An 18,108-nucleotide genomic window follows, 5' to 3' on the forward strand; every position below is an offset into this window, starting at 1 on the left:
CTCCAGGAAGGATATCATGTTACTTTTGAATCAAAACCTGACCACCACTGAAAAGCAAGCCATCCTGCAAGCAGCAGAGAATTTTGGGGATGAACTTTATCTTTTATATAGGGTCAGGAAGGGGGAGGAGACCTATATGATTGCAAGAATAGCAGTGCCATTGAAGGATCCTAAATGGTATCTCAATGATGAAATGAGAGAATGGAGGAGAAAACACTCTCAGGTGTGCATACTGGAGTGCTTGTGAGGGACTGGAGCCAGGCCTTTTGATTTCACTGGGCTATCCATGGTAGACCAGAGATTGGGTGGGAGTCCCTTGGAGTGTTGGGAGAGGCCTCGTTAAAGAATATCTCTCTGTCTCCTGATTCAGTCAAGGGACAGCTTGTCTTAGGAGTGAATTTATCACAGAGGCAGCCCTTGATGTTAGGAGTGGACTGTGGAAACGAACTGTTGGACCAGATGGTACTTTGGAGGGCTTCCTGGGAGTGGTCACCTTGGTCTTTGCAGTGGGAATCAGGAGGAAGTCCAGAAAAGTGAGGGGAGATACAGGAAAAAGGCAGAGGTTCTAATAACAGCCTTGTGGGCTCATTGACCCCAGACTCCCTGAGATACACCTGTTGACTGCTACAGATGTGACAGACCTGGGCACTTTAGGAGGGACTGTCTGGACATCAGGGGGAGGTCACCTCAACCCTGTCCTGTTTGCGATGGGGACCATGGGAGGGTGGACTGTCCCTTTAAATACCAGTCACCAGGTCCAAGGATGGTCTCCCAAATGGTCCAGCAGGACTGATGGGTCCTGGGGCTCCTGTCACTGGCTCCAGGGGTTCAGACTGCCATTGCCATCCTGGAGACCCAGATGACTCTTGGGGTCAAGGGAAGGAGGATGGACCTCCTCCTGGAATCTGGAACAGGCCTTTCAGTTCTCCTTTCCAATCTAGGCCCCACTCCTCTCTTGGCATGACTGTGAGGGGCATCTCAGGTTTCCTTCCTCTACAATGTCAGAAGTCAATGTAGTCCTGTGAATACAGGGAGCTTTTCTACGTGAGGGGTTAGCTTTTTTTCCTTAAGCACCTTATCGGGTCAGTTTCTGGGATTCCCTTTCTCCCCCTTGTTTGAGGAAGACCTGGTCTCACAGCTTCACCTGCTTATGATAGGGAAGCAACAGAGGAGCAGCCCCAGCCAGTTGTGGGCTACAATTTGGTGAGGGCCACCTGGGACTAATTTAATGGATCCATACACTCTCCTGAGGCATTTTTTTTTGTCCCAAGCTTCAGTTTGAAACCCTGGAATGGAACACTATACCTGAGGCAGATGACAGCAGGAGTCAAGGGGCACAGTGAAGGTGAGTATGACTAATTCCAGGTGATCATGCCCTCCTGCTTTGTGGATGTAGGTCATGCTCACATCCATGGCATATATAAGGTCTAGGGAACCCAAATGTTAGTGACAGCAGGAGGATAGGGTGGCACATAGGAAAGTGCGAATATTCCTACCCACTAGGCCTCCCTGCTACATGGGTGAAGGTTGCGCTTGCACCCATGGGATGACACCTGCAAAGGCTGCTGGGACTCAGGGATAGAAGGTCAGAAGAAGAAAAATGGACACTTTTTTTCTCTCCATCATGTACCCTGGGTATTTGCTGGAAAGAGAGAGGAACAAATGGATGCCATTTCCCCTCTTTCTAGATGGGTAACGAACTTTTTCAGCCTGTATTCCTCTTGAGTGCATCCTAAATCACTGGAACTCCTTTGAACCTCAGACTATGGAGAAAGAAAAATATCTTTTTTATTTTTTCTTCCTCTGTCTTCTCTTCACAGGTGGGTAATTGCATCTCTGTACTAAAAGACATTCCCTTTGGATGCACCCCCTAAACTGGCAAGAGTTTAATTTCCCCAAACCTTAAACTGCTTGACAATCTCTTGAGGAGGGACAACTTTCTTTTATCTGTTACCCTTCATGAAACTCCAGGGTAAATAGGGCTCCATGGCTCAGGGGAAGGGAACCCAGAAGTCTGACATGCTGGCAAAAGGGTAAAAGTTCTTACCCGTTGGACTTCTGGCTGCTCTCTTTTTGTGCAAACTGGATGCAGGAATGGTAAAAATCACTGTATTCTCTGCCTTTCCATGAGTTCAAAACCCAGAAGTATTGACCATTTGGCATGGCTAAGGTCGGGTAGTAAGATATTTAAAAGGACTTCTTTTAAAAAGCAATGCTATGGTTAAAAGACAGCTTAATTAAAAATGGATATCCAAGGTGTAGGCATATTTCAAAGGACTTTATGTCTTTTTTCTTTGTGGATCTTCTTTTTCTGGAAAAGGTTTTTTCTTCTTAGTTGACTGAATTATTTTTCTCCATTTTTGTCTGGCCACTCTTAATGCACATATGAGGGTCTCCAAGATAGCTTCTGGTGGCCTGTGACTCCTTGGGGAAAGCAGATGAGGTGCCACTGACCTGTTTTGGGGAAAACTCTCTTTACCTCATGGAACCCCCGGGATTAAGGGTGGATAAATCCCTCTCAAAATCTGTTTTTGGCATCTTGCTATACCTATTTATTAGGCCTTAGAAATTACATGTTTTCACCCCATCAAAAAGTGGGCAAGGGATACGAACAGACATTTCTCAAAAGAAGATATTTATGTGGCCAAAAACATATGAAAAAAGCTCAACATCACTGATCATCAGAGAATCACAAATCAAAACCACAGTGAGATACCATCTCACACCAGTTAGAACAGTGATTATTAAAATATCAGGAGGCTGGGTGTGGTGGTTCATGCCTGTAATCCCAGCACTTTGGGAGGCCTAGGTGGGCAGATCACCTGAGGTCAGAAGTTTGAGACCAGCCTGGCCAACATGATAAAACCCCATTGCTACTAAAAATACAAAGATTAGCTAGGCATGGTGGTGGGCACCTGTAATCCCAGCTACTTGGGAGGCTGAGGCAGGAGAATCACTTGAACAGGAGGCAGAGGCAGTGAGCTGAGATCACACCACTGCACAGGTGACAGAGCAAGACTTCATGTCAAAAAAAAAAAAGTTCAGGAAACAATAGATATTGGCAAGGCTGTAGAGAAATAGGGAGTCTAAATTAGTTCAGCCATTGTACAAGACAGTCTGGTGATTCCTCAAGGATCTGGCTCAAGGATCTAGAGCCAGAAATACCATTTTACCTAGCAATTCCATTACTGGGTATAACCAAAGAATTATAAATCATTCTACTCTAAAGACACATGTACACGTATGTGTATTGCAGCACTATTTACAATAGCAAAGACATAGAACCAACCCAAATGCCCATCAATGATAGACTGGATAAAGAAAATGTGGTATATATATACCACGGAATACTATGCAGCCATAAAGAAGAATGAGATCATGTTCTTTCAGGGACATGGATGAAGCTGGAAGCCATCATCCTGAGCAAATTAACACAGGAACAGAAAACCAAACACTGCATGTTCTCACTCATCTGTGGGAGTTGAACATTCAGAACACATGGACACAGAGAGGAGAACAACACACACCAGGGCCATTGCGGGGGTCAGGGATGAGGGGAGGGAACTTAGAGTACAGGTCAATAGGTGCAGTAACCACCATGGCACATGTATACCTATGTAACAAACCTGCATATTCTGCACACGTATCCTTTTTTTTTTTTAGAAGAAATAAAGAAAAAGAAAAAAATTAGTAAGGAGAAATCTTCAAAGCCAATAGTATTAAGGTATGACTTTTTGATAAGGAAAGTCATGAATAAAAAAAAAGAAATTGCATGTTTTCCTAGCCCTGGTTCTTGAAGGGCTCCACCCTGAGGCCAGTAATCCAGTTAGAAGATTGGCAAATGAAAAGTTTTACAAATACCGGATCTCTGTCTGTCTGTGTAATTATACACCTGCTATGTGTGTGATATTTACATAAAAGAGCACTAATTTATTGGCTTAGGGAAAAATAAGTGCTTAGATAAAATATTCTTAAGAAAAATAGAAGACTTAATGCCTTAAATTCACATGACTTTAATCTTTGAGAAATATAGTTTTAAAGATTATTGGTAAAATAAAAATGTCTTCAAAATGTAGACAGGTGGCCCAAATTATGCAGGTCAGATATTAGGTTTGCTAGATGCTTTCAGGTCATAAACTGCTTCTTTGGCTTTTGAATACTGTTCTACTTGCCTGCTTTATAATTTGTTGAGGCCTAGGGACATGTGGAGTTAATCATGCCCGTAACTATGCTGGAAAAGAGTCAGATCAAAAGAGTCAGATCTCATCTGCACCTAATACATATTTTAAATAATTTACCAGATTTTACACCAAAATTAAAATAGCTGAGAGTTAACATTACAACATATAAGTGAGACTAGTGAAAATAGATTTAGATGCGAGATATATAGGAAGAGTAAAATGTGGTTTTGGTAAAAGAAACCACATGACATGGAAATGTAAATCTATACCTAAGTTTAGAAAGTTAAAGAATTGTTTGAAAGCTAAAGGTTTGAACAAATTATGGAAGGTTTATAAAAATTAATCTTGTAAAAAAATTCATATTGACCAAACTCCAAAAGGATGTAATATGGTTTTTCCATAAAGTGAACATTGGAATAAAAGCACAACAAGGTTTTCTTGAGGCACTGACCTGCTCTTTAACAAAAATTTGTAAAGGATTATTAAAGGTTTATAAGAATCTTGGCTGGGTGCAGTGGCTCATGCCTGCAATCCCAGTACTTTGGGAGGCCGAGACGGGTGGATCACCTGAGGTTAGGAAGTCAGGAGTTTGAGACCAGCCTGGCCACCATAGCAAAACCCTGTCTTTACTAAAAATACAAAAATTAGCCAGGCATGGTGGCACATACCTGTAATCCCAGCTACTCAGGAGGCTGAAGCAGGAGAATCACTTGAACCCAGGAGGCAGAGGTTGTAGTGAGCTGAGATCAAGATCTCACCACTGCACTCTAGCCTGGGTGACAGAGGAAGACTCTATCTCAAAACAAAAACAAAAACAAAAACAAATAAACTAACAAAAACCAAACAAGGTTTATAAGAATCTCAACTCATGGTCAAACTGATTAAGATTGGATGGATTTGTCATGGTCAAACTGATTAAGATTGGATGGATTTGTCATTAAAAAATTGAGGTTGACTAATGCAAGGGTAAAATTTGGTTTTCTCTCTCTTGAACAAGATTTTCATGTTATGAAAAATTTTGGTTTGTCTTGTGAATAAACTACTGAAAAAAGAAGGGAAGGACAAGAGACTGGTTGTTTGGAAAACTAGGTCTTCCCCCTTAATGAGTAAAAGTTTTTTCCTTTTTAAAATTTGAGTCATCATTTTGAATAAATGGATGACTTACAGTAATCTGAAATTCTATTAAGCATTTTAAACCTTTAACATATATTTGATAGGCTTCCCAAAATAAAATTTCAGCTTCAAACTTGTCTTTTCTAACCCCAATTTTTGAATGCTGCAGAGGTCCCCTGGAGCATCCAAAGGAGAGGTAAATGGGATTATTTGACATATTTAGTTACATAAGATTGTCAAAATAAACTGGTGTTTGATCTTCAGGTTATATTTTAGTGAATAATGTTAATCTATGTTTGAAAATTATATGGGATTTCTAAAATTCTGATGTCTGAGTATGTGTTATCAATCATCATTAGGGTTTTTGTGTTGGGTTATTGTAAACCACAGATGTGACCAAATTTCTTTTTCAATTGTATTTTTGACTGTGAGTACCCTAGGACGTTTTGACATTCACAGACATTTGTTGTCTTGTTTTGATCCTCTTCAAAGACAGATTATAGTCCTCCAGTGCAGGTTTTTGATAACTTTGGAGATTGCAAACAAGAATTGACTGGGTGGACTGAATTAGTAGAAGACTAAGGTAATCTTTCTTGGCTTTTTGTTTGGAACATTGCTAATACTTAATTTTGTTGTTCAGTTAGGGAAGCTTTTCTTTTGAGTTATTTGAAGCTTTTGAAAATTGTGAAGGTGAACTGCCCAATGATTTCTGACTGAAGAGACAAAAGGGATGGGCCATTAAACTCCAAGTGATAACATAACTGGAGCCTCAGATGATGGCTCCCTTTTTCACCAGGGACCCTTAGATAGGCCTCTGAGAGAGATCTGGCTGCTGTTTTTCCCCAGCAATGTCCCCTGTCAGCATGAAGCAGTTGAGATCAGTCATCATCCTTATCCTAATGGCAGCTAGTTGTACCTTTTCAAAGGGGGGATTGATGGCAGTGGCAGGTTGTCTGGAGTGGCCACTGCTGCTGCACTGGCTACAGTGGGGAGGTGGGAGCATGGCAGCAGGAGCAGCTTTGGCAGCAGCAGTGGTGGTGAGGGGACCCCTGTGGCCCACGTCCCCTGTTGCCCACATCCCTGAGTCAACCGACTGTACCACCCCCACTCTCACATGGCCAAGTGGGATCTGCTTTCAGCCCAGAGCCTCTGCTGCTCCAGACCCTGGCCCCATGTTGCCACTCTCACCTGCTGCTGCCATAAGGAGGGCATGGGGAGGAGTTGGACATTCCCTGGAGCCCACCACCCTGGGGCCAGGATGAGTCACTTGCTGGTAGGGGAGCAGTATGGTCAGGTAGAGAGGGTCCCTGAAGCTGAGCTGGGCTTGGGACAGTGCCACACTTGCAAATGAGGTGGAGGCGCCTGGTCCAGGGCATGGAGCTGGGCCTCGCTTTAGGGGCCTATGGTAGGATGTGGGTGTTGTGCCCACTTCAGGAACCCAGCCAGTGGCACGACCACTGTCTGAGGGTGCTGTGTTCCTGAGCCTTGGGAGGACGCTTTGCATGGAACTGCCCAGGACCATATTCCTGGGGTGACTCCTGGGCAGGGCTGCAAGCCAGACAAGGGGGAGCCCTGGGCTGCCCCTGAGTGCTGGGGACAAGTGGGAGCCCTTCTCCTTCTCAGTTGGTGGGGCAGGAGCTCTCCAGGTGCAACGGCAACTGTCCTGCCACCACTGTGGAACCAGGCATTTTTGCACTCTTGGGGCCCAGTAAGGAGGCTCCGCTACCCCTGCAGGCTCAGGGGTGGCTGCTCCTGCTGCTTGGCCTCTCCCTGCTCCTAGTGCCTGCTCCAATCTTGGAGCAAGGTTGGGGCTGAGCCTGGGTGCTGTGTCCCTGCCTTAGAGATCAGTGAAATTTGGAACATGAGAGAGATGATTTAGGGTATCTGGTAGAAGAAATTTCTAAGCAGCGAAGCATTCAAGAGGAAGCAGAGCATAAAAGTTTGAGAAATGTTCAGACTGATGATGCAGTAGAAAATAAAAACCAATTTTTGGGGGAGAAATTCTAGCTGGTAGCAGAAATTTGCATAAACAATGAGGAGCCAAATGCTAATCACCAAGATAATGGGGAAAATGTCTCCAGGGCATGTCAGAGAACTTCATGGCAGCCCCTCCCATCCTAGGCTCAGAGGCCTAGGAAGGAAAAATGGTTTCCTGGGCCAGGTCCAGGGCCCCCCGATGTGTATAGCCTCAGAACTGATGCCGTGCATCCCAGCCACTCCAGCTGTGGCTAAAAGGGGCCAAGGTACAGCTTAGGCCATGGCTTCAGAGGGTGCAAGCCCCAAGCCCTGGCAGCTTCCATGTGATGTTAGTCCTGAAGATGCACAAAAGTCAAGAAACGAGGTTTGGGAACCTCCACCTAGATTTCAGAGGATGTATGGAAATGCCTGGATGTCCAGGCAGAAGTTTGTGGCAAGGGTGGAGACCTCATGGAGAACCTCTGCTAGTTCAGTGTGGAAGGGAAATGTGGGGTTGAAGCCCCCACATAGAGCACTGCCTAGTGGAGCTGTGAGAAGAGGGCCACCATCCTCCAGACCCCAGAATGGTAGATTCACCAACAGCTTGTGCCATGTGTCTGGAAAAGCTGCAGACACTCAATGACAGCGATGAAAGCAGTAGGTAAGGGGGCTATACTCTGCAAAGCCACAGGGTCAGAGCTGCCTAAGGCTGTGGAAGCCCACCTCTTGCATTAGCATAACCTGGATTTGAGACATGGAGTCAAAGGAGATCATTTTGGCACTTTAAGGCTTGTAGGTAGAAGGAACTTGCCTTGTCTCAGATGAAACTTTGGACTTGAACTTTTGGGTTAGTACTGGAATGAGTTAAGACTTTGGGGGACTGTTGGGAAGGCATGACTGTGTTTGGAAATGTGAAGACATGAGAGTTGGAAGAGACCAGCGGCAGAATGATATAGTTTGGCTGCACCCCCCCCCACCCAAATCTCATCTTGAATTGTAATCCCCATAATCCCCATATGTCATGGGAGGGACCAAGTGAGAGTTAATTTAATCGTTGGGGTGGTTTTCCCCATGCTGTTTAATATGGTTTGGCTGTGTCCCCACCCAAATCTCATTTTGAACTATAACTCCCACAATTCCCATGTGTCATGGGAGGGACCCAGTGGAAGGTAATTGAATCGTGGGGGGCAGATCTTTATCATGCTATTCTCATAATAGTGAATAGCCTCATGAGATATGATGATTTTAAAAAGAGGACTTCCCCTGCCCAAGCTCTCTCTCTTTACCTGCTGCCAACCATGTAAGATGTGACTTGCTTCTCCTTGCCTTCTGCCATGATTGTGAGGCCTCCCCAACCATATGGAAATGTAAGTACATTAGGCCGTTTTTCCTGTATAAATTACCCTGTCTCTGGTATGTCCTTTTCAGCAGCATGAAAATGGACTAATACAGTAAATTGGTACCAGTAGAGTGGGGTGCTACTGAAAAGATACTTGAAAATGTGGAAGTGACTTTGGAACTGGGTAGCACATTGGATGAAAAAAATATTTTATTATGGGATTGTGTGATAGCTGCACAATCGTATAAATTTAGTAAAAATTATCAAACTGCATACTTACATAAAATTTAACGAATGAATTTAATAAATTATACTTCAATAAAAAAAGCAAGCCCAAACAAACAGGAAGGATCTGTCACCTACAAAGGAAGCAATGCAAAGACCAAAACTGATCATAAAAATGTCTCCAAACTCTCCTCAATTCTCTGCTGTTAAGAGAGTCCCAGGTACATTTAGAAGATAATTACTAGAGTTTGAAAGTTTAATCTATTCCTCCTAGCAAAATTCCAACTACTTGACCCATCCGTTCAGAAATTCAATCATTAAACCTGTCTAACACCAAAGAAAGAAGATCCTGTTGTTGAAGATCCACCAAAAGAACTGATTTACTCTGTGTGGCGCAGACTGCCAGCTGTCCCACAACTTATAATTCTCTTCTTCTTTCATATTAATAAAATTTTTAGCTGAACGTATGGCTGCTCAGAATGAGAAACAGAGTTTCAGCCTTTCTTGCAGCTAGGTGTGACAATGTGACTAAATTCTGGCCAATGTATGTGACCACAGTGAGGTATGCAAAACATTCATGTTATGCTCTTAAAGGGTGGAGGTCTGTCCTCCCTTTCCTCATTCCTGCTGGCTAGAACCATCTTGGATGATAAGATGGCAGAGCAAAAAGACAGGAGTCTGGGCCCCTGACAATAGAGAGCAAATACCATATCATTCCAGGTTTTTCTATGAAAAAGAAAGAAAAGTCTGTTGTGTGTAATCTATGTTAGTTTTGGTGTCTGTGACATGCAACAGAGGCAATATCTTACAATAAGAATACAATCTACTGAGACTAATTTGTTAATCCAGGTGTCATTGAGTGTGGGCAGTTGTGGGCAGTGAATGTCAGAAAGTGTGGTCTGAATAACTGCCCACACTTAATGGCAGAGAGATTAACCATTCAGAAAGATTGCAAGAATAGGAAGATGCAAAGGAGAGAGAAAGGAAGGAAGGCAGAAAGGGGAGAGCGAGAATGAGAGAGACTGACTGACATTTCTATCTAAACCTGATAGCTGTATCATTTTTCTGCTGAGCAACAAGGAGCCCACTATCAACCTAGAGAAGATGACTGTGATTGGCAAACCTCTCTTTCTTCATATGGATAACAGAAGCCAGTGTGAGAAATGCCAGGAACTACTGAAACTATTCTGCTAGTGGGATGGGGAGGCTCCTTTGAGTTCCTGGTTCTAGATATGAGCCCAAAGCTCATGAAAAATCTCCTGGGGAGAGGGTGTGAAGAATTACAGGACAGGCCACTGGGGTGTCAAAGGATGACCCTAAGAGACTGTCTGGAGAGGAGAGGAAGAAAGTTTCTTACAGATGGAAAATGCAAAAGGCAGGAAATCATTCTGAAATTAGTTTGCTCCAAACTATGCCAATGGTGGAGAAGAAAGGGTGTAAACATACATGGGCAAAGTCAAATCAACAGAGAGGAAGATGGGAGCTAGGCATGGTGGCTCAGGTTTATAATCCCAGCACTTTGGGAGGCCACAGCAGGAGAGTTGCTTTAGCCCAGAAGTTCAAGGCCAGCCTGGATGATATAGTGAGACCTCATCTCTACCATAAAAATTTAAAAATTAGCCAGGTGTGGTGGTGTGTGCCTGTAGTTCCAGCTACTTGGAAGGCTGAGGTGGGAGGATCATTTGAGCCTGGGAGGCAGAGATTGTAGTGAGCTGAGATGGTGCCACTGCAGCAGAACAGAATCCTGTCTCAGAAATAAATAAATACACAAATAAATAAAGTAATAGAGACAAAGATTGTAGTGGGTAGTCCCTGGGACTCAGACAAATCCTTACCCTATGAAAATGCAGTGAAAGATTGAAAAAGGGCTTAGAAACTGGAAGATAAGGAACTACCCATTCCCACAGGTTTATAGGAGAGGACATCTGCAGGAACAACGCAGGCTGAAAAACACTTTTCATCAGGCACAGGTATCTGGAAGCACACATTGGAAATCTATGATGAGACTTTCCAAGTAAAATAAAGACACAGAGAAGTGTCATAAATTGAAGATGAAGAAGAAACTGATCAAATATACTCCCTCTAAATGCTGTTAACAGCAAACAAAGGTCCTATACTCTTGCTTGAGCAAATTTCTAGAAGGGTTCAAAACAGCTACAACTCTAGAAGAATTCTAGAAGTAATTCTTCTCTTCTAAAACAGTTGCTGCCTCCAAGAATTTAAAGAGCGTCAGCCTTGGAGGGGCCCACAGCCTTGGTGAGCTTGAAATGCAGCCTTTTACTTACTTAAAACCACTAATACATGTTAATTGTAGAAATATGGGAAATAAAATTTTAAAATAAGAATGTTTCTCATTTTTATTGTTAAAGAAAATCACTTAGTGGTGAGTTTTGTTATATAACCTTCTAGTTTTTTGGTTTTTTTTTTTGAGATAGAGTCTCGCTTTGTCGGCCAGGCTGGAGTGCAGTGGCACAATCTCGGCTCACTGCAACCTCCGCCTCCCAGACTCAAGCAGTTCTCCTGCCTCAGCCTCCTGAGCAGCTGGGATCTTAGGCGTGTGCCACCATGCATGGCTAATTTTTGTATTTTTAGTAGAGATGGGGTTTCACCATGTTGGCCAGCCTGGTCTCAAACTCCTGATCTCAGATAATCTGCCCACCTTGGCCTCCCAAAGTGCTGGGGTTACAGCTGTGAGCCACCATGCCTGGCCCCTTCTAGTTTTATAAATTATGTATGTATAATTATATTATTAATATGTTTATATTATAGAAACATATTATAAATATTATTTAAATACAATAATGTGAATATTAAATACAATATTTATAATATAATTATTATTTAAATTATATCTAATAATCAATAATAAAAAGTAATAATATTTAAAATTCAATAATATTTATATTTAATATTTACTTAAATATAAATATTTAAATATCATATTTGTAATATGATATTTAAATACAATATTTATAATATAAAATGATAATATAATCAACTGACCTTTATCTTGCTGGTCTATAATAGCATCCATGTACTTATCTACTTCTGTCTCTGGGAAATATGCTTACTATGTGTTTTAAATAGAAGATGTCATCATCTTAGAGATCCCACGTACCCCAGCCTCCATTAGTTGATCAAGGAATGAGTCTCTGACCAAAGCTACGCTGTTAATAGAACCTTGGACTCCTGGCTACAGTCAGTTGATTCAGGGACTTGTTATAGGCCAGGTCGGGTTCATTCTGCCCATGTATGGTGAATCAATCTCCGTGACACAGGTTTTGCAAAAGAGAAAAGATTCGTTCACAAAGCCACCGAGTGAGGAGGCAGGAGAACAGCTCTCAAATCTGCCTCCTTGAAGATAATGCTTGGGGATATTTATGTGTTAGGGAAATGGGGTGGTCTAAATATGGAGAAAGATGATTGGCAGTAAGGAAAAATGAAGCAACAGATCCATTCTGCACAGGCATAGTCAGAATTCATGGCATTTCATAGAATATATGTACAGAAAATGACAACATTAGCATGATCTGAGGGTGAGTTTTGGGCCCCCAATGTCAAAAGGCCACCTGTGCAGGCCCAGTTGAGGGACAGTAGTCTCAACCACTTTGAACTGGACAAGAGCTGACCCAGGTTCCTGAAAAACAACAAAAGTGACTATTACTGTGGTGACCTATGAATGCTATCTATCAAATAGTCAGTAAAGGTTAAGTTTCAGCACCCAGCAACAGCCTTCGGCTATATTGGGGCCTTCAGATTCATGGGTAAAGGAAGAAAGAATAACAAAAAGCAAGGGACCAAAAGTGAGCAGGGCAGGCAGACCTGATCAAATTGCAAACTAAGTCCTTGGTTTCAGATTGTCACCTGCCAAGTTTTTTGTTTGTTTTTTGTTTTTGAGACAGGGTCTCACTCTGTTGCTGAGGCTGGAATGCAGTGATGTGATCTTGGCTCACTGCAGCCTCAAACTCCTGGGCTCAGGTGATCCTCCCTGCTCAGCCTCCTGAGTAGCTGGAACTACAGGTGCATGCCACCACTATACCCAGTTAATTTTTATATTTTTTATAGAGTAGGGATTTCGCCATGTTGCCCAGGCTGGTCTTGAACTCCTGAACTCAAGTGATCTGTCTGCCTCAGTCTCCCAAAGTGCTGGTATTACAGGTGTGAGCCACCTGTAATCCCACCTGCACTTGGCCACCTGTAATCCCACCTGCACCTGGCCACCTGCCAAGTATTTTTGAAGGTCGACTCCAATGAGAGCCAGTTCTAACTTCAGTCTGATGAGAAAGCTAGGAGATGTGTGGCTGGGAACCACCCAAGGCTGTGTCACTATGAAGAGGAAACTAACCTTAGACCCCTAATCAGGGCCCATAATTAGGGCCAAATTATGGGGCTAGCTAGGGCTCACCCATCACCTGCCTCTCAAGAGAGAAGGTAACAGAGCCACATGCAGGGATTTCTCCTTCACTTCAGTAAAAAGAGAAATTCAGATCTTTCCTTACCTGGCAAAGTTAGAGAGAAGAGTTGGCATTTCTGTCTTTATACACAATGCCCTCTCATAGTTCACCTAAGTAAAGTCTCAATTCTGCCTTCAAAATTGTCTACTTGTAGTTCATTTTCATCTCCTCGTTGAAACTTGTCCTTGCACACCCAATTTTTTCAATCCTGACACCTCATGTTCCACGTCAGAAAATCTAAAAGGAGCTTTTTTTTTTTTTTTTTTTTTGACATGAAGTCTGGCTCTGTTGTCCAGGCTGGAGGCAGTGATGTAATCATAGCTCATTGCAGCCTTGACCTCCTGGCCTAAAGTGACCCGCCCACCTCAACCTCCTGAGTAACTAGGACTACAGGTATGTGCTGCTATGCCCAGCTAATTAAAAAAAATTTACTTTTTGTAGAGACATGGGTCTCATTATGTTGCCCAGGCTGATCTCAAACTCCTGGCCTCAAGTACTACTCCTGCCTCAACCTCCCAAAGCACTAGGTTTACAGGTGTGAATCATCATGCTTGGCCTCAGAGGAACACTTTGTTGTTCTGTTAAATTAAGTTTAGCCTAAAGCTCCTCCTTATATATATTAAGTTTGGGATAAAGTTTTCCCTGTATAATGAACTGTAACCTAATTGTCTGTGAAAACAGACTATAACCTACTCTTGTACCAATCACTGAATTTCAGTCAATCAAAGGTGGCCAACTGTTTAAATTGTGTTCAAATAAGGCAAATGCCCACTGAACTATTACCATTCTGGCTGTTTCCGTACATCATTTCATTTTCTATACATCACTTTCCTTTTCCTCTCCATAACTTTTCTTCCACCACGTGGTAGGGTTGAAGACTCTCTGAACCTATTTTGGTTCCAGGGCTGCCTGATTCTCAAATTGTTCTTTGCTCAATCAAACTCTATTCAATTTAAATTGTCTCAGATTTTTCTTCTAATGGTTCCAAGTTTGGCATTAAAATCCTCTGTTTCCATTTGCTCTGTAGAGGCAGTATTTATGCTGCTCCTGTATAAGAACATGCCAAACATGATAGCCAGGCAGGAGCTCAATGATCCCCATGTTCCTCTGAATTCCTCTCTTTTCTCTCACTTCCCTTTACTGTTTCTTTTCTTTTCTTTTTTCTTTTGAGACACGGTCTTACCCTCTTTCCCAAGCTAGAGTGCAGTGGCACGATCACAGCTCACTGTAGTCTCAACCTCCTGGGCTCAAGCAATGCTCCCACCTCAGTCTGCCAGGTAGCTGGGACTACAGGTGCTCGCCACTATGCCTGGATAACTTTTTATATTTTTTGTAGAGATGGAGGTCTTGCCATGTTGCCCAGGCTGGTCTGGCACTCCTGGGCTCAAGTGATCTGTCCACATACAGGCGTGAGTCACTGCACCTGGCTCTCCTCACCTTTTGATTGAGGTTCACTGGAGATCAGGGAACTTTCTGAGATTCTGAAATGTCTGAGAAAGGCAGGCAAGTCCCGCAAGAAAGAAGAAGCCCCTGGAGGACAGAGGCACCTGTCTTCAAGGGGAACAAATTGGATAAGAGGCCCCCAAACAAGGCAAGTTAGGAGAGGTTTCAGAAGGTTCTTGGAAACAGAAGCAAGCCACATTACAGATGCTGGCCAGAAAACCCTGCTGTAAATGCATGTGTACAGACATGCTCCCCAGGATGAAATAAAGCAATGACAATTAAAGAATAGCATTCCAGAACTCAAAGGATCTGCTCTGCCAGATGCTTATAGGCTATGTATTATAATCATCCACTCTGGGCCTCCGTTTCTTCCTTACTAAAACTGGAGTGATAACACCTATTTTTCAGGATTGCCATGAAAATTAAAGTGCTGGAACAACAGATGCTGGTAAGTCTGTGGAGAAATAGGAACAATTTTACATTGTTGGTAAGAGTGTAAATTAGTTCAACTATTGTGGAAGACAGTGTCGTGATTCCTCAAGGATCCAGAACCAGAAATACCACTTGACCCAGCAATCCCATTCCTGAGTATATACCCAAGGGATTATAAATCATTCTACTATAAAGACACATGCACACATGTTTGTTGTGCCACTAATTCAAATAGCAAAGACTTGGAACCAATCCAAATGTCCATCAGTGATAGACTGAATAAAGAAAATGTGGCATGTATATGCAATGGAATACTATGCAGCCATAAAAAATGAGATCATGTCCTTTGCAGGGACATGGATGAGTCTGGAAGCCATCATTATCAGCAAACTAACACAGGAAGAGAAAACAAAACACTACATGTTCTCACTCATAAGTGGGAGCTGAACAATGAGAACACATGGACACAGGGAGGAGAACATCACACACCGGGGCCTGTTGGAAGGTAGGGGGCAAGGGGAGGGAGAGCATTAGGACAAATACCTAATGCATGCAGGACTTAAAACCTAGATAATGGGTTGATAGGTGCAGCAAACCACCATGGCACATGTATACCTATGTAACAAACCTGCATGTTCTGCACATGTATCACAGAACTTAAATAAAAAATAATAATAAAAAAAGAAAATTAAAGTGCTTAGAACAGTATCTGGCATGTGGTGAGCACTCTGGAAGTGCTTGCTATTGTAACATGTGGCAAACCGCACTCTGACTCTGCAATTTATTAGCGGTGTAGTCTTGTGCAAATTACTTTACCTCTCTGAGCCTCAGTTTCCTCCTCTATAACATAGGAGTAACCCCACAGGACTTGTTGCAGAGATTGAATAAAATTGAATGGATAATGTGTGGGAAATACTAAGCACAGTGCTTGGACTGAATAAATGTCCAATAAATGCCAGTTATTTTTATTTCTATTACTTTATTGTCACATTTCTCTTCTCAGGTCTAGACTTGCACCTCTTCAATCCAGTTCATTCCAATTCATTCCTCAATGGCAGCAAAAGTGGTCTTTTTGAAAAGTAAGCAGCCTCAAAATGAATCTATAGTGACAGAAACACATCAGTGGTTGTCTGGAGCCAGGGTGGAGAGGAGGGATTATTAACTGCAAACAGGTACAAGGGAACTTTCTAGGATGAGAAAAACATTTTATATTTTGACTGGTGGTGGTTGTACAGGTGTATTCATATGACAAGACTCATCAGACTGTATACTTAGTTGAATGTATTTCTTTTTATGCAAACTTTACCTCAATAATGTTGATTAGAAAAAACGGTAAGCAGCCTCCCTGATCATCTATTACATTATTATATTTTCTCTTCTCCACAGCACTTATCAGTATATAAAATTATTTCATTCACTTTTTTATATGTCTATTGGCCAACCCCTCCCTCCATTAGAATATAAACTCTTTGAGGGCAAGGACTCTGTCTTATACCCCACTATAACTCTAGAATCTGGAACCACATTTAGCACTTAGTAGGAGCCTGATAGACTCTTCTTGACAGACTGACTAATGGTTAAAGTCCATTAATGGTTCTACCTCCAAATTATATTTTGATTTCATCTATTATCATAATTCCTGCTAACACCATTTCAGCTTAGGGCACTATCATCTCTTGCCTGGATTATGCAATGGCCTTCTTGCTTCCACCATTGCTCTTTCATTTCAATCTCCACAGAGCCCCCCAGTGATCTTTTAAAATTATAAATCAGATCACATTACTCCCCTACTTTAAAAATGGAGATTAAAATGATTAAGAAGCTGAATAAATGAACAAGAAAAGGCAATTCAAAACTCCAGGAAAATACAAAAGTTATGTAAGAAAGGTCATGGTCCTAACATGAAATCAACCAAAATGTAACTGTGGAGCATATATGAATCTCAGCTCATAAGTTCAAAAAATACCTCAGCTATTAATGATGAGGTGGAGAGATGGCCCTCAGACCAAAAAATTAAGACTTTTATCTTCTAAAGGTTGCCACTTTAGTGTCTGCTGTTCCAGTCTACATGCCCTTTATATCTAGCAAATTTCTACTACCTTCCTGCCATGGTGGGACACATGAGTCTCCTGTGAGGTCACCTGGAGCCTCAGCTGCCTAAACATACAATGTAGCTGTGACTCTTGAGTCTTGTCACCTCCCCATGGTGTACCCCCACAGTGCTTCCAGAAAGTGAGCCCTCGTCCCTCCTTTTCTGGGAACCCCAAACATCACCTTCTTCTCTAATCAGAGTGAATCTCTTTGTCATAGGGGGAAGTCTCTGTTTCTCTGAGTCATTTTGTACACCCATAAGTCACATTCTGTTTTACTTCTTTCCCCAAACTCTATAATTTTTCTAAATATATTAGGGTTGGGGGAGACTACAGCTGGAGAAAGTGCAGGAAATTTATGTGTTTTATCCCATCAAACGTCTCACCCTAGGTAAAGAAGTACCAAATTGGCTATCCATTTGAATGGAAGAAGGGGACATAAAAAAATAGGGAGGAATGAAAAAGTGTAAATTATCATCTCAAAATATTACCTAGCCAGTTTCCCCTTAGTAAATTTTTGTGTCTTCAGAAAATTTATTTTTGACCTTTGTTCAACCCTCTCAAGAGCACAATGTCTGAGTTTTGCATTTTCCAAGGTAGTAGGCATTGTGACTGATTTCCCAACATCCCATCTGTCCCGTGATTAATCTAAGCAATTCATGGCAATTTACCTCTTTGTCAGGGGTGGACAAGCTTAAACCAATTTGGGCCAATGAGATTCAAGGAGACGCATGATGAGGGCTCTAGGAAAGAAACTTCTTCAATCTTGAATGCTGTGGAAAGGCAGGCTCTTCCTTCTTCTATAAGTTGTGAATGAGGAAATGTAGAGTTCCCTTTGCCTGGCAGTCACACCACAATAACAAAGGGTAAAGCTA

Source organism: Piliocolobus tephrosceles, chromosome 10 (genome assembly GCF_002776525.5).
Source record: "Piliocolobus tephrosceles isolate RC106 chromosome 10, ASM277652v3, whole genome shotgun sequence".
Taxonomy (NCBI): domain Eukaryota; kingdom Metazoa; phylum Chordata; class Mammalia; order Primates; family Cercopithecidae; genus Piliocolobus; species Piliocolobus tephrosceles.